The sequence below is a fragment of the Eubalaena glacialis genome, chromosome 10, assembly GCF_028564815.1.
Source record: "Eubalaena glacialis isolate mEubGla1 chromosome 10, mEubGla1.1.hap2.+ XY, whole genome shotgun sequence".
Classification (NCBI taxonomy): Eukaryota; Metazoa; Chordata; class Mammalia; order Artiodactyla; family Balaenidae; genus Eubalaena; species Eubalaena glacialis.
The window spans coordinates 42,548,387-42,573,533 of NC_083725.1; the positions used below are offsets into that span (position 1 = coordinate 42,548,387).

General features: G+C 39.6%; 1 protein-coding gene across 1 annotated transcript in view; it reads right to left on the minus strand.

Moving 5' to 3' along the window:
- The window catches only part of CEP126 (centrosomal protein 126), a 171,384-nt gene that overhangs the window by 128,155 nt on the left and 18,082 nt on the right, over positions 1-25,147 (minus strand).

A 25,147-nucleotide genomic window follows, 5' to 3' on the forward strand; every position in this document is an offset into this window, starting at 1 on the left:
ATAGTGGGGGACTTTAACACCCCACTTACAGCAATGGACAGATCATCCAGACAGAAAATTAATAAGGAAACACAAGCCTTAAATGACACATTAGACCAGATAGACTTAATTGATATTTATAGGACATTCCATCCAAAAGCAACAGAATACACTTTCTTCTCAAGTGTACATAGAAATTCTCCAGGATGGATCATATTGTGGGTCAAAAATAAAGCCTCGGTAAATTTAAGAAAACTGAAATCATATCAAGCATCTTTTCCAACCACAACGCTATGAGACTAGAAATCAATTATAGAAAATACACCGTAAAAAATACAAACACATGGAGGCTAAACAATATGTTACTAAATAAACAATGGATCACTGAAGAAATCAAAGAGAAAATAAAAAAAAAATACCTGGAGACAAATGACAATGAAAATACAACAATCCAAAACCTATGGGACTCAGCAAAAGCGGTTCTAAGAGGGAAATTTATAGCAATACAATCCCAGCTCAAGAAACAAGAAAAATCTCAAATAAATAACCTAACCTTACACCTAAATCAATTAGAGAAAGAACAAACAGAGCCCAAAGTTAGCAGAATGAAAGACATCATAAAGATCAGAGTAGAAATAAATGAAATAGAGATGAAGAAAATAGCAAAGATCAATAAAACTAAAGCTGGTTCTTTGAAAAGATAAACAAAATTGATAAACCTTTAGCCAGACTCATCAAGAAAAAAAGGGAGAGGACTCAAATCAATAAAATTAGAAATGAAAAAGGAGAAGTTACAACGGACACAACAGAAATACAAAGGATCATAAGAGACTACTACAAGCAACTATATGCCGAAGCATGGTCAACCTGGAAGAAATGGACAACTTCTTAGAAAGGTACAACCTTCCAAGATTGAACCAGGAAGAAACAGAAAATATGAACAGACAAATCACAAGTAATGAAATTGAAACTGTGATCAAAAATCTTCCAACAATCAAAAGTCCAGGACCAGATAGCTTCACAGGTGAATTCGATCAAATGCTTAGAGGAGAGCCAACACCTATCCTTCTCAAACTCTTCCAAAAATTTGCAGAGGAAGAAACACTCCCAAACTCATTCTACGAGGTCCCCATCACCCTGATACCAAAACCAGACAGATTGGAAGAATCAATATTGTGAAAATGACTATACTACCCAAAACAATCTACAGATTCAATGCAATCCCTATCAAATTTCCAATGGCATTTTTCACAGAATTAGAACAAAAAATTTTATAATTTGTATGAAAACACAGAACACCCCTAATAGCCAAAGTAATCTTGAGAAAGAAAAACGGAGCTGGAGGAATCAGGCTCCCTGACTTCAGGCTATACTACAAAGCTACAGTCATCAAAAGAGTATGATACTGGCTCAAAAACAGAAATATAGATCAGTGGAACAGGATAGAAACCCTAGAGGTAAACCCACACACTTATGGTCACCTAATCTATGACAAAGGAGGCAAGAATATACAACAGAGAAAAGACAGTCTCTTCAATAAGTGGTGCTGGGAAAACTGGACAGCTACATGTAAAAGAATGAAATTAGAACACTCCCTAACACCATACACAAAAATAAACTCCAAATGGATTAAAGACCTAAATGTAAGGCCAGAAACCATAAAACTCTTAGAGGAAAACATAGGCAGAACACTTTCTGACATAAATCACAGCAAGATATTTTGACCCACTTCCTAGAGTAATGAAAATAAAAACAAAAATAAACAAATGGAACGTAATTCAACTTAAAAGCTTTTGCATGACAAAGGAAACGGCAAACAAAATGAAAAAACAACCCTCAGAATGGGAGAAAATATTTGCAAACGAAGCAACTGACAAGGAATTAATCTCCAAAATATACTAACAGCTCATGCAGCTCAACTAAAAAAAAAAATCAAAAAATAGGCAGAAGATCTAACTAGACATTTCTCCAAAGAAGACATACAGATGGTTAATAAGCACATGAAAAGATGCTCAACATCACTAATTATTAGAGAAATGCAAGTCAAAACTACAATGAGGTATCACCTCACACCGGTCAGAATGGCCATCAACAAAAAGTCTACAAATAACAAATGCTGGAGAGGGTGTGGAGAAAAGGGAACCCTACTAGATTGTTGGTGGGAATGTAAATTGGTACAGCTATTATGGAGAACAGTATGGAGGTTCCTTAAAAAACTAAAAATAGAGCTACCATATGATCCTGCAATTCCGCTCCTGGGCATATGTCCAGAGAAAACATAATTTGAATAGTTATATGCAACCCAATGTTCACTGCAGCACTATTTACAATAGCCAAGACATGGAAGCAAGCTAAATGTTCATCGACAGAGGAATGGATAAAGAAGATGTGGTGCAAGTATACAATGGAATATTACTCAGCCATAAAAAGAATGAAATAATGCCATTTGCAGCAGCATGGATGGACCTAGAGATTATCATACTAAGTGAAGTAAGCCAGACAGATAAAGACAAATATATATATCACTTATATGTGGAATCTTCAAAAATGGTACAAATGAACTTATTTACAAAACAGAAACAGACTCACAGACTTAGAAAACAAACTTATGGTTACCAAAGGGGAAAGGTACAGGGGAGGGATAAATTAGGAGTTTGGGATTAATACATACACTACTATATGTAAGATAGATAATCAACAAGGACCTACTGCATAGCACAGGGAACTCTATTCAACATTCTGTAATATCCTCTATGGGAAAAGAATCTGAAAAAGAATGGATATATGTTTATAATGGATTCACTTTGCTGTACACCTGAATCTAACACATCATTGCAGATAAACTATAATATAAAAGTTAAATTTTAAAAATTTCTATATTAAACATATATTACTTGCATGATTTAAAAAAATCTTAAAGGTAGTTACAGAAAAAAGACACATTACATATAGGGGAACAACAATATGAATGACAGCTAATTCTCAGTGAGAAACATGAAGGTCAGAAGGCAAGAGAGTGGCATTTTTATAGTGCTAAAAGAAAATAGCTCTTAACTCAGAATTGTATATTCAGTGCAACTATCTTTCAAAAATGAAAGCAAAATAAAGTTATCTTCAGATAAACAAAAGCTGAGAGTGTTTGTTGCCAGATGTCCTCCACTACAAGAAATGCCAAAGGAAGTTCTTCAGGCTAAAGGGAAATTACACCAGATGGAAACATGGATCTCCACAAAGGAATGAAGAGCACTGGAAAAATAAATTTATGGGTAAATGGAAAAGAGTATGTTAATTCTCTCTTCTCTAACTGTTAAAAAGACTACTGAGGGTTTAATACAAAAAATACAACATTGTATTTTGGGTTTATAACATGTAAAGATGTAAAAGAAATGACAATAATAGCACAAACGATGCCAGAGTTGGGGTGGGGTAGACAGAATTATAATGTTAAAAGATCCTCATATTTTATGTGAAATGATCCAATATTAACTCTAAATAGTTAAGAATGAATATTGTAATTCCTAGAGGAGCCACTGAAAAAAGGAAAGTTGAAAACAAATTTTTTTTTTACTAAGCCAAAGTAAGACAGGGAAGGAGGAAAAGACAAACAGTAGAAAAAATACAGAATTAATAGAAAACAAAGTTAAATGATAGACCTAAATCAAACCATTTCAATAATTATTAAATGGAAATGGACAAAACACTCCATTTAAAAGGCAGAGTCTTGGTTTTGGGAGATAATTCTCTATGAATATTTCACGTTTCCACACAGTCCGGGTCTTCTGTGTGAAGGCATTTACAGCCCAGTTAAAAATGTTTGTATAAGGAGACATTCCAGGATAGTAAAGCTTAGAGAGGTCTCTCTTCCTGGAGACAACCTGGGGTAGTAAAGATAGAGATCTCTCCTTGCTTACATTCCAGAGTAAAGATAGGATGCCTCTCTCTCCCTCTCTGGAGGGGAGGATGGGCAGCAGCCATGTATAAGATCAGAGTTTCCCAGTTGTGTGGTTCCGAATCTGTAATGAAATGCACTGCATGTGTAACTGCTGTCTGGCCTTCAGTGCACTGCCCTTTGGGGACTGGAGGTTGGGGAACTGACACAAGATATTGCTTTGGCTACTGCTTTTCCTATGGAAACTCTTTGTCTTTGAATTAGGGGGTTTATGTTTATGATATGAAGAAATTGTATCCAGAATACATAAAAAAATCTTACAAGAAGAAAATAACAACCCAATTAAAAAATGAACAAAATATTAGAACAGAGACTTCACAAAAACCATACAGGAATGGCTAGTCAAGGAAGTGCAAAATAAAACCATTTAAAACCTATTATATGGCTCAAATGAAACAGATTGGGTTGGATGGTTATAAAAGCCACTGGGGCTCATGTACATTGCTGGTGGGTGTGTAAATGGTTAGCCCTTTTGTAAAACCGTTTCACAGCTTCATATATGGATAAACACACACATACCCTAAGACCCAGCAATTCTACTTTTAGGTATTTATTGGGAGAAATGAAACACATGTCCACAAAAAATTTTTCTTAATTATTGATTCTTTCATGTGAATTATCTTTCAGCCAGCAGCTTTATTAATAGTCCTAAATTTAAAAAACCTAATGTCCATCAATAGGAAAATGGATAAACAAATTATGGTATTTTCTTACAATGTAATGCCACTCAGCAATAAAAAAGAATGAACTACTGATATATGTAATGACATGGATGACTCTCAACATTAAGAAAAAGAAGCCAGAAACAAAAGTGCAAAAACAGGCAAAATGAATTCTGATGACAGAAATCAGAACAGTGGTTGTTATAAAGGTAGAAATTAACTACAAGGGATTTGACGGTATATGCAAGGGAATGATAATGACAAATCATGGAGTGAGAAGCTCAGTTTGAATAAAAGTGCAGATATGAGGCATGGAATGAACAGAGAAAGGGTGATAGGATAAGTGGACTGGGGTGTAGTCTTAGAATTGCTGAATTCAGAATACTAGGAGGAAGTGATATGGAAAGATAGGAGGTATAGATTAGAGACTGAGATGCTTGAAATTTAGGTTTTGGAGGTGGAGGAGTAATTGGTAATAGCTGAGGTGAGGTGCTGTTGACTGGGTGAAGTTCAAGAAAATAACAGGTCACCAGGTTGGATGGATGGTCTAGGCAAATATTAAAATTACAAAGAACAATCACTGGAATAGTGGTAGGGAGACAAAAAGAGCCAGGTGCTAAAACTTTCAAGGGATGACATAGAGGATCTATAAGTGGCTACAATCAGAGAGGAAGTGGTGAGCAACATAGATTGATGGGATTTGCTTCAGAAGAACTGGGGAATTTTAAAGAAAAGAGAGAGCAATTGTTAGAAGTGATAATGAGGAGCAATAATGATTCCTTATACCTCATCCTTTATACTTATCAAATATCTACTAGTTTCTTCATACTTTCTACAATATCACCTTCTACCTTCCTCTCACGTACTTTATCATAGAGAAAAACAGAGGCTATAAGCAGAGAATTTGTTATACACCTAAAATTTTACTTTTATCCATATTAACCTAAATTTGAGGTTCTAGGAACAGTTTCTAATATAATCACATCTTCAACTGCTTTAAGTCTTAATTTCGTTTTGGAGGGGGTAAACGTTTTCCATGTTTACTTTCTTCTGAAAGGCACTACACATGTGGGTAAGTGTTTATATAATCCCCTGGACAGGGGATACGATCAGGATTCCAGAGACTGATTTAGAAAGTTTGGGGGAAGCCTGCTGGGAAAGAAAAGTTAATTACTACACATAAGGTGACCTCTGAAAATGACATAATAAAACAATCATTTATTACAAGTGTTACTATGGTCAGGCACTGTATATGATAGGTATTTTATGTGTATTATCTTGTTTTATCTCACAACAGTTTTCTGAGTTGAATATTTTACAGATGAAAAAACTGAGCCTTAGAAAGGTTAAGTACTTTTTTTCAAGGTCACATAATCACTAAGTGCAAGAACTGATAGTCTAAACTAGCCAGTCTGATTTTGCCTGGTTTTTAACCACTATACTATACACTATGTTACAGCCTTTTTGTATTTTTTCTCTTTTCTTCCAAAGCACTTCTGTCTGCAACATGCACATGTAACAAAACTTTGTCTTCCCAAGGAACTCTAAGCTTAAATTTATCATAGTATTTGCTCACTAAACTATAATTATTTATTTACTTTTCTGTATTACTTATTAGACTCTAAGTATCATGAGAAGAACAGTGTCTGTGTCAGCACATAACATCGCGCTTGGAATATTCATTGTTGAATTAAAGAATTAATTGCATATTAACTGTCTGTCTCTAAGTTCACTGAGTACAGGGACTGAAAATTTAATTTCTGGAATTCCTGGGCCTAACACAAACCTTGCACCTGGTAAATGCTTTAACAATTGAATGAATGCCTGACCATATGTTAACTTCAAATAGATTGGAGCACTTTTAAAAGCAGTTATCTATTATTTTAACTTAATAATTTATCTGCTGGGGATAAGTAAAACAGATATGGTCTATGTAGTTATTTATAATCTACTGAGGCAAGCTAACAAAACCAAGTAAACAAAGAATTCCTAATTGTCATAAATGCTATGAAGTAAAGAAACTTTAGTCCATGATAGGGAACCAAGGAAACTCACTTTAAATAAGGTAAACAGGGAACATTTCTCTGGAGACATGACATTTAAGCAAAAATTTTCAGAAAAAGGAGGCCAGTCATGAAAAGAATGGGGGGAGGAAAATGCTCTAGGCAGAAGAAATAGCATGCAAAGGTCCTATGCTGAGAAAAAGAAAAAAAATTAACAATTTTTCAGAAATTGAGAAAATGCCACCAGTTTAGCAAAGTTTGGCAATGAGGGATGATGGATTTCCAAGGCTAAGAGTGATATTTTCCTTGCTATAATCAGAAAGTCATTTTGATAGCAAATTACCATCACTATATTTTTATATAGTTCCACAGTGGCCCTGTTCTCTGGGATAAAACGTATACAGATAGTAATAATAATTTCACACAGCCCTTTCTTGGACCATAGGAAATAAAGCCTGTGATAGACTGAATCAAATTAAACCAGAGATGGAATGTGATCAAAAAGCAGACGTTTCCACTACTAAACTAATAGGGCCAATAATAAAAAGTTTTGATAAGCAATTGTAGTCATGATTACTGTAGCTCCTTCGTTATTCAGTTAATGACTAGTTACTGATTTTCTTTTATGCTAATATGTGCCAGGCACTGTGGTAAGTGCTGTGGGAATAGAAGGATCTGGTGATAAAAATGAGAAAGATAGCTTCTCTGCCATTGTAGAATTCAGAGTTGGAAGAGTATGTTGCTGCATCCCATTAACCCTGGGATTAGCCTTTTTCACAGAAGAAACATGGTCTGCCTAGGCAACAGAAAAAAAATTTTTTTTTTTATAAATAAAAAGTATACATATTAAAGGTTTACAACATGATGTTTTGATATATATGTATACATTATGAAACGATTACAGCAATCAAACTAATTAACATATTGATCACCTCTCATAGTTACTTCTTTTATATGTGTGGTGAGATCACTTGGGCTCTACCCTCTTAGCAAATTTCCAATATATAATACATTATTACTAACTACAGTCACTGTGAATTAGGTTTCCAGAACTTACTCATCTTATAAATGAAAGTCTGTATCCTTTAATCAATCTCTCTCCTTTTATCCCACACCCTCCCACCAGCCTCTGGAAACCGCAATTCCACTCTGTTACTATGAATTCAACTTTTTTTTTTTAGAGTCTACATATAAGTGAAAGATCATGTAATATTTGTCTTTCTGTGTCTGGCTTATTTCACTTAGTATAATGTCCTCCAGATTCATTCATGTTGTTGCAAATGACAGGATTTCCTTTTTTTTAAGGCTGAGTAATATTCCATGGTATATATATTCCACATTTTCTTTATCCATTCATCCATTAACAGACTTTTAGATTGCGTACTGTGAATAATGTGCCTTAGCAACTTTAAAAGGGTCTATTTAACATGTACAACTTGCCTCATGAAAGATGTAGAACACTTGGCTCAAAGCAAGACACCTCATAAAATGATGGCCATATGCTAAACTGTTTGTTCTGGTTCCCTGGGAATTTACAACTATGGCATATAATTTTCTTCTGTTGGAAATACTCTTAAGAAGAGAACAAATAACCACCATTGCAATAACTTTCTTTAACAATAGAACCCAAGCAGTAGTAATTAAGAGTAACTGAGGGGGAGACCTTCAAGATGGTGGAAGAGTAAGATGTGGAGATCACCTTCCTCCCCACAAATACATCAGAAACACATCTACATTTGGAACAACTCCTACAGAACACCTACTGAATGCTGGCAGAAGACCTCAGACTTCCCAAAAGCAAGAAACTCCCCCCGTACTTGGGTAGGGCAAAAGAAAAAAGAAAAAACAGATACAAAAGAATAGGGACAGGACTTGCACTTCTGGGAGGGAGTTTCCACACACTAGGAAGGCCCTTCACTGGTGGAGGTGGCGTGTGGTCAGGGGGGAAGCTTCAGAGCCATGGAGGACAGTGCAGCAACAGGGGTGCAGAGGGCAAAGCGGAGAGATTCCTGCACAGAGGATCAATGCTGACCAGCACTCACCAGGTCAAGAGGCTTGTCTGCTCACCCACCAGGATGGGTGGGGGTTGGGAGCTAAGGCACTGGCTTCAGAGTTCAGATCCCAGGGAGAGGACTGGGGTTGGCTGTGTGAACACAGCCTGAAAGGGGCTAGTGTGCCACAGCTAGCTGGACGGAGTCTGGGAAAAAGTCTGGAACTGCCTAAGAGGCAAGAGACCATTGTTTTAGGGTGTGTGAGGAGAGGGGATTCAGAGCACCGCCTAAATGAGCTCCAGAGATGGGTGCGAGCTGTGGCTAACAGCACAGACACCAGAGACGGGCATGAAACACTAAGGCTGCTGCTGCAGCCACCAAGAAGCCTGTGTGCAAGCACAGGTCACTATCCACAACTCCCCTCCTGGAAGCCTGGCAAGCCCACTGCCAGGGTCCCATGAACCAAGGACAACTTTGCCAGGAGAACACACGGCGCACCTCAGGCTGTTGCAACATCACACCGGCCTCTGCCACCACAGGCTTGCCCTGCATTCCATACCCCTCCCTCTCCCTGGCCTGAGTGAGCCAGAGCCCCCTAATAAGCTGCTCCTTTAACCCCATCCTGTCTGAGGGAAGAACAGATGCCCCCAGGTGACCTACATGCAGAGGTGGGGCCAAATCCAAAGCTGAACCCCAGGAGCTGTGCGAACAAAGAAAAGAAAGGAAAATTTCCCTCAGCAGCCTCAGGAGCAGTGGATTAAATGTCAACAATCAACTTGATGTACCCTGCATCTCCAGAATACCTGAATAGACAAAAAATCATACGAAAATTGAGGTATTGGACTTCGGGAGCAACTGTGGACTTGGGGTTTGCTTTCTGCATCTAATTTGTTTCTGGTTTTATGTTCATCTCAGTTTAGTATTTAGAGTTTATTATCATTGGTAGATTTGTTTATTGATTTGGTTGCTCTCTTCCTTTTTTAAAAAAATATATAGATATATATATTTTTCCTTTTTCTCTTTTTGTGAGTGTGCATGTGTATGCATCTTTGTGTGATTTTGTCTGTATAGCTTTGCCTTTACCATTTGTCCCAAGGTTCTGTTTGTCTTTTTTTATATTACTTTTTAATATTTTTAAATTTTTAATATATTTTAAAATTTTTAATAACTTTCTTTTCTTTTCTTTTTTTCTTTCATTTTTTCTCCATTTTCTCTTGAGCCGTGTGGCTGACAGTGTCTTGGTGCTCTGGCCGGGTGTCAGGCCTATGCCTCTGAAGTGGGAGAGCTGAGTTCAGAACATTGGTCCACCAGAGACCTCCCGGTTCCACATAATATCAAACAGCAAAAGAAGCTCTCCCAGAGATCTCCATCTCAAGGCTAAGACCCAGCTGCACTCAAAGACCAGCAAGCTACAGTCCTGGGCACCCTATGCCAAACAATTAGCAAGATAAGCACACAACATCACCCATTAGCAGAGAGGCTGCCTAAAACCATAACAAGGTCACAGACACCCCAAAACACACCACCAGAGAGGATCCTGCCCAGCAGAAAGACAAGATCCAGCCTCATTCAAAAGACACAAGCACCAGTCCCCTCCACCAAGAAGCCTACACAACTCACTGAAAAAACCTTACCCACTGGAGGCAGACACCAAAAACAACGGGAACTACAAACCTGCAGCCTAAGAAAAGGAGACTCCAAACACAATAAGTTAAGCAAAATGAGAAGACAGAGAAACACACAGCAGATGAAGGAGCAAGGTAGAAACCCACCAGACCAAACAAATGAAGAGGAAATAGGCAGTCTACCTGAAAAAGAATTCAGAATAATGATAGTAAAGATGATCCAAAATCTTGGAAATAAAATGGAGAAAATACAAGAAATGTGTGACAAGGACCTAGAAGAACTAAAGAATAAATAAACAATGATGAACAACAAAATAAATGAAATTAAAAATTCTCTACAAGGAACCAATAGCAGAATAACTGAGGGAGAAGAACAGATAAGTGACCAGGAAGATAAAATAGTGGAAATAACTACCACAGAGCAGAATAAAGATAAAAGAATGAAAAGAATTGAGGACAGTCAGAGACCTCTGGGACAACATTAAATGAACCAACATTCGAATTATAGGGTTCCCAGAAGAAGAAGAGAAAAAGAAAGGGACTGAGAAATATTTGAAGAGATTATAGTTGAAAACTCCACTAATATGGGAGAATAAATAGTCAGTCAAGTCGAGGAAGCACAGAGAGTCCCATACAGGATAAATCCAAGGAGAAACATGCCAAGACACATATTAATCAAACTATCAAAAATTAAATACAAAGAAACAATATTAAAAGCAGCAAGGGACAAACAACAAATAACATACAAGGGAATCCCCATAAGGTTAACAGCTGATCTTTCAGCAGAAGCTCTGTAAGCCAGAAAGGAGTGGTAGGACATATTTAAAGTGATGAAAAGGAAAAACCTACAATCAAGATTACTCTACCTGGCAAGGATGTCATTTAGATTCAATGGAGAAATCAAAGCGTATACAGACAAGCAAGGTAAGAGAATTCAGCACCACAAAACCAGCTTTACCACAAATGCTAAAGGAACTTCTCTAGGCAGGAAACACAGGAGAAGGAAAACATCTACAATAACAAAACCCCCAAAATTAAGAAAATAATAATAGGAACATACATATCGATAATTACCTTAAATGTAAATGGATTAAATGCTCCCACCAAAAGACACAGACTGGCTGAATGGATACAAAGACAAGACCCTTATATATGCTGTCTACAAGAGTCCCACTTCAGACCTAGGGACACATACAGACTGAAAATGAGGGGATGGAAAAATATATTCCATGCAAATGGAAATCAAAAGAAAGCTGGAGTAGCAATTCTGATATCAGAAAAAAATAGACTTTAAAATAAAGACTATTACAAGAGACAAAGAAGGACACTACATAATGATCAAGGGATCAGTCGAAGAAGAAGATATAACAACTGTAAATATTTATGCACTCAACATAGGAGCACCTCAATACATAAGGCAAATGCTAACACCCATTAAAGGGGAAATTGACAGTAACACAATCATACTAGGGACTTTAACACTGCACTTTCACCAATGGACAGATCATCCAAAATGAAAATGAATAAGGAAACACAAGCTTTAAATGATACATTAAAAAAGATGGACTTAATTGATATTTATAGGACATTACATCCAAAAACAACAGAATACACTTTCTTCTCAAGTGCTCATGGAGCATTCTCCAGGTCAGATCATATCCTGGGTCACAAATCAAGCCTTGGTAAATTTAAGAAAATTGAAATCATATCAAGTGTCTTTTCTGACCACAACGCTATGAGACTAGATATCAGTTACAGGAAAAACTCTGTAAAAAATACAAACACATGGAGGCTAAACAATACAATATTAAATAACAAAGAGATCACTGAAGAAATAAAAGAGGAGATCAAAAAATACATAGAAACAAATGACAATGAAAACACGATGACCCAAAACCCATGGGATGCAGCAAAAGCAGTTCTAAGAGGGAAGTTTAGAGCAATACAATCCTACCAGAAGAAACCAGAAACATCTCAAATAAACAACCTAATCTTGAACCTAAAGCAATTAGAGAAAGAAGAATAAAAAAACCGCCAAAGTTAGCAGAAGAAAAGAAATAATAAAGATCAGATCAGATATAAATGAAAAAGAAAAGAAGAAAACAAGAGCAAAGATCAATTTAACTAAAAGCTGGTTCTTTGAGAAGATAAACAAAACTGATAAACCATTAGCCAGACTCATCAAGAAAAAAAGGGAGCAGACTCAAATCAACAGAATTAGAAATGAAAAAGGAGAAGTAACAACTGACACTGCAGAAATACGAAAGATCATGAGAGATTACTACAAGCAACTCTATGCCAATAAAATGGACAACCTGGAAGAAATGGACAAATTCTTAGAAAAGCACAACCTTCTGAGACTGAACCAGGAAGAAATAGAAAGAATAAACAGACCAATCACAAGCACTGAAGTTGAAAATGTGATTAAAAATCTTCCAACAGGGGCTTCCCTGGTGGCACAGTGGTTGAGAATCTGCCTGCCAATGCAGGGGACACGGGTTCGAGCTCTGGTCTGGGAAGATCCCACATGCCGTGGAGCAACTGGGCCCGTGAGCCACAACTACTGAGCCTGCGCGTCTGGAGCCTGTGCTCTGCAACAAGAGAGGCCGTGATAGTGAGAGGCCTGCGCACGGCAATGAAGAGTGGCCCCCGCTTGCCACAACTAGAGAAAGCCCTCACACAGAAACGAAGACCCAACACAGCCAAAAATAAATGAATTAATTAAAAAAAAATAATAAAAAATATGCAGTGAAAAAAAAACAAAAAACAAAAAACTGCTGATCCCAACCCCACTTCACACCAATTAAAAAACAGAATTTCTAGGCATGAGGCCCAGGCACTGGGTTTAAAAAAAAAAAAAAAATCTTCCAACAAACAAAAGCCCTGGACCAGATGGCTTCACAGGCGAATTCTATCAAACATTTAGAGAAGAGTTAACACCTATCCTTCTCAAACTCTTCCAAAATATAGCAGAGGGAGGAACACTCCCAAACTCATTCTATGAGGCCACCATCACCCTGATACCAAAACCAGACAAAGATGTCACAAAGAAAGAAAACTACAAGCTAATATCACTGATGAATATAGATGCAAAAACCCTCAACAAAATACTAGCAAACGGAATCCAACAGCACATTAAAAGGATCATACACCATGATCAAGTGGGGTTTATCCCAGGAATGAAAGGATTCTTCAATATATGCAAATCAATCAGTGTGATAAAACATATTAACAAACTGAAGGAGAAAAACCATATGGTCATCTCAATAGATGCAGATAAAGCTTTCAGCAATATTCAACACCCATTTATGATAGAAACCCAGCAGAAATTAGGCATAGAGGGAAGTTACCTCAACATAATAAAGGCCATATATGACAAACCCACAGCCAACATAGTTCTCAATGGTGAAAAACTGAAACCATTTCCTCTAAGATCAGGAACAAGACAAGGTTTTCCACTCTCACCACTATTATTAAACAAAATTTTGGAAGTTTTAGCCACAGCAATCAGAGAAGAAAAAGAAATAAAAGAAATCCAAATAGGAAAAGAAGAAGTAAAGCTGTCACTGTTTGCAGATGACATGATACTATATATAGAGAATCCTAAAGATGCTACCAGAAAACTACTAGAGCTAATCAATGAATTTGGTAAAGTAGCAGGATACAAAATTAATGCATAGAAATCTCTTGCATTCCTATACACTAATGATGAAAAATCTCAAAGTGAAATTAAGGAAACACTCCCATTTACCATTGCAACAAAAAGAATAAAATACCTAGGAATAAACCTACCTAAGGAGATGAAAGACCTGTATGCAGAAAACTATAAGACACTCATGAAAGAAATTAAAGATGATACAAACAGATGGAGAGATATATCATGTTCTTGGGTTGGAAGAATCAATATTGTGAAAATGACTATACTACCAAAAGCAATCTACAGATTCAATGCAATCCCTATCAAATTACCAATGGCATTCTTTACAGAACTAGAACAAAACATTTCACAATTTGTATGGAAACACGAAAGACCCCGAATAGCCAAAGCAATCTTGAGAAAGATAAATGGAGCTGGTGGAATCAGGCTCCTTGACTTCAGACTATACTAGAAAGCTACAGTAATCAAGACAGTATAGTACTGGCACAAAAACAGAAATATAGATCAAGGGAACAGGTTAGAAAGCCGAGAGATAAACCCACGCACATATGGTCACCTTATCTTTGATAAAGGAGGCAAGAATATACAATGGAGAAAAGACAGCCTCTTCAATAACTTTGGCTGGGAGAACTGGATAGCTACATGTAAAAGAATGAAATTAGCACACTCCTTAACACCATACACAAAAATAAACTCAAAATGGATTCAAGACCTAAATGTAAGGCCAGACACTGTAAAACTCTTAGAGGAAAACATAGGCAGAACACTCTATGACATAAATCACAGCAAGATCCTTTTTGACCCAGCTCCTAGAGAAATGGAAATAAAAACACAAATAAAAAAATGAGACCTAATGAAACTTAAAAGCTTTTGCACAGCAAAGGAAACCATAAACAAGACCAAAAGACAACCCTCAGAATGGGAGAAAATATTTGCAAATGAAGCAACTGACAAAGGATTAATCTCCAAGATTTACAAGCAGCTCATGCAGCTCAATAAGAAAAAAACAAACAACCCAATCCAAAAATGGGCAGAAGACCTAAATAGACATTTCTCCAAAGAAGATATACAGATTGCCAACAGACACGTGAAAGAATGCTCAACATCATTAATCATTAGAGAAATGCAAATCAAAACTACAATGAGATATCATCTCACACCGGTCAGAATGGCCATCATCAAAAAATCTAGAAACAATAAATGCTGGAGAGGGTGTGGAGAAAAGGGGACACTCTTGCACTGTTAGTGGGAATGTAAATTGATACAGCCACTATGGAGAACAGTATGGAGGTTCCTTAAAAAAACTAAAAATAGAACTACCATACGACCCAGCAATCCCACTAGTGGGCATATACCCTGAGAAAACCATAATTCAAAAAGAGTCATGTACCATAATGTTCATTGCAGCTCTATTTACAATAGCCAGGACATGGAAGTAACCTAAGTGTCCATCATCGAGTGAATGGATAAAGAAGATGTGGCACATATATACAATGGAATATTACTCAGCCATAAAAAGAAATGAAATGGAGGTATTTGTAGTGAGGTGGATGGAGTTAGAGTCTGTCATACAGAGTGAAGTAAGTCAGAAAGCGAAAAACAAATACAGTATGCTAACACATATATATGGAATCTAAGGAAAAAAAAAGGTCATGAAGAACCTAGAGGCAAGACGGGAATAAAGACACAGACCTACTAGAGAATGGACTTGAGGATATGGGGAGGGGGAGGGGTGAGATGTGACAGGGTGAGAGAATGGCATGGACATATATACACTACCAAATGTAAAGTAGATAGGTAGTGGGAAGCAGCTGCATAGCACAGGGAGATCAGCTCGGTGCTTTGTGACTGCCTGGCGGGGTGGGATGGGGAGGGGGGGAGGGGCGGAGACGCAGGAGGGAGGACATGTGGGAACATATGTATATGTATGACTGATTCACTTTGTTATGAAGCAGAAACTGGCACACCATTGTAAAGCAATTATACTCCAATAAAGATGTTTAAAAAAAAAAAAAGGTGCCGATGTAGAGAATGGACTTGAGGACACGGGTAGGGGGAAGGGTAAACTGGGACGAAGTGAGAGAGTGGCATGGACATATAAACACTACCAAATGTAAAATAGATAGCTAGTGGGAAGCAGCTGCATAGCACAGGCAGATCAACTCAGTGCTTTGTGACCACCTAGAAGGGTGCGATAGGGAGGGTGGGAGGGAGATGCAAGAGGGAGGGGATATGGGGATATATGTATACGCATAGCTGATTCACTTTGTTATACAGCAGAAACTAACACAATATTGTAAAGCAATTATATTCCAATAAAGATGTTAAAAAAAAATAAAAGAGTAACTGAGGTCACAAGGGACACCACTAGAACTGGAGACCGGCCATTTGTGATGCATTTCTTTTTCCTGTTTGGAACCATAATTCAGATTTATATAGATATAACTTTCTAGAGATATGATCACATTTAAGTTTAAAACTCAGCACTATTTTGAGATAGATAGAAATTAAAGACATTTAAAATAGGATAAAATATTACACTTTTAAATTAAAAAATGCAATTGGAGAAATATAATTTTTTAAAATAAAGAATAACATTTTAAACAAACAATAATGCCAACATTCTATAAGAAATAAAACAACTGAAGAATACACTGTCAGTTTTCACTGCTTGGCAAAGAAACACATATGTCCCAGAGGTTATTAATCCTGTACTTGCCAAGACTTAAACTTATTTGAAATCTCCAATCTATGTTGAATATCATATTTCCAACTTATTGTCTGTCACTTTGCTGGAAAAGAAAACAAATAAAAAATTAAAAATGACCCTTAACACACTATTGGAAGGGAAAATACCCAAACAACAAAGATCCATATTCTGATTTAACACAGAGAATTAGTAATGTACATACTACAAAGGCAAAATATAATAGCACCTCATTTCTCTAAAGGTTGAGGTGTCAGCCAAAATAAACATGTCAATATCAATTAACTGAAGCTCATAAATTTTAATCATAAGAGTCTCTTAGGTCCTTAGTCACATGAATTCTTATTAGATTCAGTTCCAACAAAATCCTTTGTTTACTTAGGTAATAATGTATTAGAAATATAAAAGAAGAAAGGTGAGGGAGCTTCTAGAAAAAGAAAGACTAACATCAAAAAGGAATAAATTTGTGGGGGAGGAGTCAGATGGCAGAATAGGAGGACTCGGAATTTGCCTCTCCTCACAAGTACATCAAGAATATATCTACAAATGGATCAATTCTCACAGAGCATCTGCTGAACACTAGTGGAAGCCCCCAGACTCCTAAAAGGACAAGATAAATCCCCACACAACCAGGACGGATGAAAGAAAGAAAGAAAAAAAAAAAGGAAACAGGAAGGAACCATCACCCCTGGCGGGGAACTGAAGGTGAGGAGAGGTTCCTGCACTCACAAAAGCCCATTCATGGCAGGGAAATCAGCTGGGGCAGAAAGGGACCTTTGGGGGATTGAAAGGAAATGCAACAACCGGTCTGTGGAAGGCAGGACAAAGTAAGAACTGTGTGCATGGCCCACGCCACTGCTCTGCACACTGCAGCCTGAGTTGTGTGTCTCCAGGGGTTAAGGGAGGCTGGGTGCTGGAAAGTGCGGTTTGGAGAGTGGACCCAGGGAGGGGACAGTTGCTGGCTGTGAAGAGACAGCCTGAAGGGACAGGAGTAAGGAGCTTCACAACCTGGAAAGTTTTCTGAAGAATCCGGGAGCATTATAGAAACAAGGCGCCATTGTTGAGTGGCATGCAAGGGGTGGGGCCGCCACTGCAACTCCCTTCCCAACCCACCAGCCCCCTGCCTCTGTGGGCACTGGGAGGGGCATCTGTCTGAGCAGGCCCACCCGCCCCTCAAGCCAAGGTCTCCTTGGTGAACAGGCTCCAGAGTCCTGAGCTACACCACTGCCAAAGCCTCATCTGACTGCACATGGGGCCTGCGCATGATGCCCATGCCAAAGTCTAATCCAGAATCAGCCCTGGCCACCCCAGCCTGAGACAGGAAGCCGCCAATTCTGGTGGGAGCTGAGTGCTAAAGTGTGGTGTTAGAAGAGTGGATCTGGGGAGAGGACTGCTGTTGGCTGGGCAGAGACAACTTGAGGAGATGGGAGTGAGGGGCTCCATGGCTGGGAATGCTGCTAGAGGAAGCATGGTCTGCCTTGGAAATGAGGTGTCATTGTTGAGTGGTGTGCAAGGGGCAGGCTCACCATTGCAAAACCCTTCCCCACCTGCTGGCCCCTGCCTCCATGGGCACTGGGAGGGACTCCCACCAGACACATCCCAGTCTGTTGCATCTTCCTGCTGGTCTCTGCCGCAAGCACTTTGCATGTGCCACAGTTGTGGCCTCCTTCTCCCTCCCTGGCCTGAGCGAATAAGTGCCTCAATCAGACTGAGGGACCCAATCGACCACTGCTTTTGCCTCTCTCTCACCTGGGTGGCAAACAGAAACCTGAGGGTGGCCCTCATGCAGAGGTGGGACCAAAACCACAGCTGAGCCCCAGGGGCTGTCTGACTAAGGAAGAGGAATGGAAATCTCTCTGTGCAGCTGCACAAGCCACAGATTAAATCCCAGTGATCTGCTTGGTAAACCCTGCACCTGTGGAATATCTGAATGGACACTGAGTACTCCCACAACTGAGACTGGTCTAACTTTGGCAGCTGTGGACTTTGGGGGCAAGTGCATGTGGGAGTTGGGCCAGGTCAGAATCTGAGCTGCCCCCACAGTGCCCATGGTGGGTCCAGAGACCTACCTAGAGGTACAGAAGGGCCTCCTGGGGAGGTGGGGGTTGACTGTGGCTTGCTGTTAGTGGCAGGCAAGGACACTGACAGAGAAGGACTCAGGAAAATATTATTACTAGTATTATCTTTTTCTCTCTTTTTCCTTTTTGTTTCATTTTGTTCTGTTTTTGTTTTCTGTTTTTTAATTATATTTTATTTTTTACTTACTTTTTCTTTACGTTTTTCTTTTTTTGCTTTAACTTAAAATTTTTCTAAATATATATTTTTAAATTTTTACTTTACTTTTTTGTTTTGTGATATTTCTTGTTTTTGTTTTGTTTTTGATCATTTTTGTGTGTTTAATGTTTTCTTTTTGCTTTTGTTCTGTTCTTTGTTTTCGTTAGTTTTGTTTTTATTGTTTGTTTTTGTTTTTGGGTTGTTAGGTTGTTCTCTGAATTTTTGTTTTCTTTTTTTGTTTTGTTTTGTTTTCTTTCTTTCTTTCTTTCGTTTTGTTTTTATCATTGGTCTTGGGTTTTGTTGGTCTTCTTTTTTTTTTTCTGCCTGTGCCACACAGCTTGCAGGGTCATGGTTCTCCAACGAGGGGTCATGCCTGAGACTCAGGGGTAAGAGCGCTGAGTCCAGGATGCTGGAACGCCAGAGAATTTCCGGCCCCAGGGAATATTAAGCGATGTGAGCTCTCCTGGAGGTCTCCATCTCGACAGCAAGATCCGGCTCCACCCAACTGCCTGCAGGCGCCAGTGCTGGACGCCCCACACCAAACAACCAGCAAGACAGTAACACAGCCCCATCCATTAGCCGACAGGCTGCCTAAAGTTGTACTAAACTCACAGACACCACAAAACACACTATCTGATGAGGCCCTGCTGATCAGAGGGACAAGACTCAGCTCCAGCCACCAGTTCAGGAACTAGTCCCTCCCAACAGGAAACCTACAAAAGCCCCTGGACCAACTTCACCCACCAGGGGGCAGACACCAGAAACAAGAGGAACTACAACACTGCAGCCTGCGGAAAGGAGACCACAAACACAGTAAGTTAGATAAAATGAGACAACAGAGAAACAGGTTATAGATGAAGGAGCAAGGTAAAAATACACAAGACCAAATAAATGAAGAGGAAATAGGCAATCTACCTGAAAAAGGATTCAGAGTAATGATAGTTAAGATGATTCAAGATCTCGGAAATAGAATGCAGGCATGGATTGAGAAGATACCAAGGACCTAGAAGAACTAAAGAACAAACAGTGATGAACAACACAATAACTTAAATGAAAAATACACAAGAAGAAATCAATAGCAGAATAACTGAGGAAGAAGAATGGATAAGTGAGCTGGAATATAGAATGGTGGAAATAAATGCCACAGAACAGAATAAAGAAAAAAAGGATGAAAAGAAATGAGATCAGTCTCAGAGACATCTGGGACAACATTAACCCCACCAATATTCAAATTACAGGGGTCCCAGAAGAAGAAGAGAAAGAGAAAGGGTCTGAGAAAATATTTGAAGAGATTAAAGTGGGAAACTTCCCAAACATGGAAAAGGAAATAGTCAACCAAGTCCAAGAAGCCCAGAGAGTCCCATACAGGATAAACCCTAGGAGGAACACACCGAGACACATATTAATCGAACTAACAAAAATTAAATATAAAGAAAAAAATATTAAAAGCAGCAAAGGAAAAGCAAAAATAACGTACAAGGGAATCCCCATAAGGTTATCAGCAGATTTTTCAGCAGAAACTCTACAGGCCAGAAGGCAGTGGCAGGATATATTTAAAGTGATGAAAGGGAAAAACCTACAACCAAGAACAATGTACCCAGCAAGGTTCTCATTCAGATTCTACAGAGACATCAAAACCTTTTTAAAAGCTTTAAAAGCAAAAGCTAAGAATTCAGCACCACCAAACCAGCTTTACAACATATGCTAAAGAAACTTCTCTAGGCAGGAAACACAGGAGAAGAAAAACACCTACAAAAACAAACCCAAAACAATAAAGAAAATGGTAATAGGAACATATATATCGATAGTTACCTTAAATGTAAATGGATTAAATGCTCCAACCAAAAGACACAGACTGGCTGAATAAATACAAAAACAAGACCCATATATATGCTGTCTATAAGAGACGCACTTCAGACCTAGGGAAACATACAGACTGAAAGTGAGGGGATGGAAAAAGATATTCTATGCAAATGAAAATCAAAAGAAAGCTGGAGTAGCAATACTCACACCAGACAAAATAGACCTTAAAATAAGTACTGTTGCAAGAGACTAGGAAGGACACTACATAAGGATAAAGTGATCAATCCAAGAAGAAGATATAACAATTGCAAATATTTATACACCCACATAGGAGCACTTCAATACATAAGGCAAATGCTAACAGCCATAAAAGAAATTGACAGTAATACAATAATAGTGGGAGACATTAACACTCTACTCACACCAGTGGAGAGATTATCCAAACAGAAAATTAATAAGGAAACACAAGCCTTAAATGACACATTAGACCAGATAGACTTAACTGATATATATAGGACATTCCATCCGAAAGCAGCAGAATACACTTTCTTCTCAAGTGCACACAGAACATCCTCCAGGACAGATCACATCTTGGGTCACAAATCAAGCCTTGGTAAATTGAAGAAAATTGAAATCATATCAAGCATCTTTTCCAACCACAGCGCAATGAGATTAGAAATCAATTACAGAAAATAAACTATAAAAAACACAAACACATGGAGGCTAAACAATAAACTACTAAATAACCAATGGATCACTGAAGAAATCAAAGAGAAAATCAAAAAATACCTAAAAACAAATGACAACAAAAAGATGATGACCCAAATGCCATGGGACTCAGCAAAAGCAGTTCTGAGAGGGAAGCTTGTAGCAATACAATCCTACCTCAAGCAACAAGAAAAATCTAAAATAAACAACCTAACCTTACATTAGAAACAACTAGAGAAAGAAGAACAAACAAAACCCAAAGTTAGTAGAAGGAAAGAAATCACAAAGATCAGAGCAGAAATAAATGAATTAGAAACAAAGAAAACAATAGCAAAGGTCAATGAAACTAAAAGCTGGTTCTTTGAGATGATAAACAAAATTGATAAACCTTTAGCCAAACTCATCAAGAAAAAAGGGAGAGGACTCAAATCAATAAAATCAGAAATGAAAAAGGAGAAGTTACAACTGACACCACAGAAATACAAAGGGTCATAAGAGACTACTACAAGCATATGCCAAAACATGGATAATCTGGAAGAAATGGACAAATTCTTAGAAAGGTACAACCTTCCAAGACTGAACCAGGAAGAAACAGAAAATATGAACAGACCAATCGCAAGTAAAGAAATTGAAACTGTGATTAAAGTCTTCCAACAGACAAAAGTCCAGGACCAGATGGCTGCACAGGCAAATTCTATCAAACATTTAGAGAAGAGCTAAAACCTATCCTTCTCAAACTCTTCCAAAAAATTGCAGATGGAGGAACACTCCCAACCTCATTCTATGAGGCCACCATCACCCTGATACCAAAAGCCGACAAAGATATCACAAAAAAGAAAATTACAGGCCAATATCACTGATAAAAATAGAAGCAAAAATCCTCAACAAAATACTAGCAAACAGAATCCAACAATACATTAAAAGGATCATACACCCTGATCAAGTGGGATTTATCCCTGTGATGCAAGGATCCTTCAATATATGCAAATCAATCAATGTGATACACCATGTTAACAAATAGAGGAATAAAAACCATATGATCATCTCAATAGATGCAGAAAAAGCTTTTGGGGGGTCTGGGCAAGATGGCGGAAGAGTAAGACGCGGAGATCACCTTCCTTCCCACAGATACAGTAGAAATAAATACATCTACACGTGGAACTGCTCCTACAGAACACCCGCTGAACACTGGCAGAAGACGTCAGACCTCCCAAAAGGCAAGAAAATCCCCACGTACTTGGGTGGGGCAAAAGAAAAAAGAAATAACAGAGACAAAAGAATAGGGACGGGATCTGCACCAGTGGGAGGGAGCTGTGAAGGAGGAAAGGTTTCCACACACTAGGAAGCCCCTTCGCGGGCAGAGACTGCGGGTGGCAGAGGGGGGAGGCTTCGGAGCCATGGAGGAGAGCGCAGCCACAGGGGTGCGGAGGGCAAAGCGGAGAGATTCCTGCACGGAGGATCGGTGCCGACCAGCACTCACCAGCCCGAGAGGCTTGTCTGCTCAGCCGCTGGGGCGGGCGGGGGCTGGGAGCTGAGGCTCGGGCTTCGGTGCTGGCCGGGAGGGAGTCCGGGGAGGGAGACTGCAGCTGCCGAAGAGGCAAGAGACTTTTTCTTGCCTCTTTGTTTCGCGGCACGTGAGGAGAGGGGATTCGGAGCGCCGCCTGAACGAGCTCCAGAGATGGGCACGGGCCGCGGCTGTCAGCGCGGATCCCACAGCAACAGCGGCGCAGAGAGAAAAACGGAGAGATTCCTGCACAGAGGCTCAGCGCCGAGCAGCACTCACCAGCCCGAGAGGCTTGTCTGCTCACCCGCCGGGGCAGGCGGGGGCTGGGAGCTGAGGCTCGGGCTTCGGTCGGATCGCAGGGAGAGGACTGGGGTTGGCGGTGTGAACACAGCCTGAAGGGGTTAGTGCACCACAGCTAGCTGGGAGGGAGTCCGGGAAAAAGTCTGCAGCTGCCGAAGAGGCAAGAGACTTTTTCTTGCCTCTTTGTTTCGCGGGCGCAAGGAGAGGGGATTCAGAGCGCCGCCTAAACGAGCTCCAGAGAAGGGCGCGAGCCGCGGCTATCAGTGCGGACCCCAGAGGCGGGCGCGAGCCGCGGCTATCAGCGCGGACCCCAGAGACGGGCGCGAGCCGCGGTTATCAGCGTGGACCCCAGAGACGGGCGTGAGACGCTAGGGCTGCTGCTGCCGCCACCAAGGGGCCTGTGTGCGAGCGCAGGTCACTCTCCACACCGCCCCTCCCAGGAGCCGGTGCGGACCGCCACGGCCAGGCTCCCGTGATCTGGGGACAACTTCACCAGGAGAACGCACGGCGCGCCTGAGGCTGCTGCAGCGTCGCGCCGGCTTCTGCCGCCGCAGGCTCGCCCTGCCTCCTCCGTACCGCTCCCTCCCCCCGGCCTGACTGAGCCAGAGCCCCTGAATCAGCTGCTCCTTTAACCCCGTTCTGTCTGGGTGGGGAACAGACGCCCTCGGGCGACCTACATGCAGAGGCGGGTCCAAGTCCAAAGCTGAACCCCGGGAGCTGTGCGAACAAAGAAGAGAAGGGGAGGTCTCTCCCAGTAGCCTCAAAAGCAGCGGATTAGAGCTCCACAAACAACTTGATGTGCCTGCATCTGTTGAATACCTGAAGAGACAAGGAATCAACCCAAATTTAGGAGGTGGACTTTGGGATCAGGATATATTAATTTTTCCCCTTTTCCTTTTTTTGTGAGTGTATATGTATATGCTTCTGGGTGAGATTTTGTCTGTATAGCTTTGCTCTCACCGTTAGTCCTAGGGTTAGGTCCGTCCGTTTTTTTTTACTTAAAAAAATTTTTTTTTCCCTAATAAATGTTTTCTTAATATTTTTTTCATTTTCTATTTTTAAAAAATTAAAAAAAAATTTTTAATAAGTGTTTTCATATTTTTTATTTTAAAAAATTAAAAAATTTTTTTCTTAACAAATTTTTTTCTTAATAATTTTTTTCTTATTTTTTATTATAAAAAATTAATAAATCTATTTTTAAAAATTAAAAAAAATTTTTTTCGTAATACATTTATTCTTCATAATTTTTTTCTTATTTCTTATTATAATACCTTTATTTTATTTTATTTTATCCACTTTCTTTCTTTCTATTTTTTCTCCCTTTTATTCTGAGCCGTGTGGATGAAAGGCTCTAGGTGCTCCAGTCAGGCATCAGGGCTGTGCCTCTGAGGTGGGAGAGCCAACTTCAGGACACCGGTCCACAAGAGACCTCCCAGCTCCACGTAATACCAAACGGCGAAAATCTCTCAGAGATCTCCATCTCAACATCAAGACCCAGCTTCACTCAACGACCAGCAAGCTACAGTGCTGGACACCCTATGCCAAACAACTAGCAAGACAGGAACACAGCCCCATCCATTAACAGAGAGGCTGCCTAAAATCATAATAAGCCCACAGACACCCCAAAACACACCACCAGACGTGGACGTGCCCACCAGAAAGACAAGATCCAACCTCATCCACCAGAACACAGGCACTAGTCCCCTCCACCAGGAAACCTACACAACCCACTGAACCAACCTTAGCCACTGGGGACAGATACCAAAAACAACGGGAACTACGAATCTGCAGCCTGTGAAAAGGAGACCCCAAACACAGTAAGATAAGCAAAATGAGAAGACAGAAAAACACACAGCAGATGAAGGAGCAGGGTCAAAACACACCAGACCTAACAAATGAAGAGGAAATAGGTAGTCTACCTGAAAAAGAATTCAGAATAATGATAGTAAGGATGATCCAAAATCTTGGAAATAGAATAGACAAA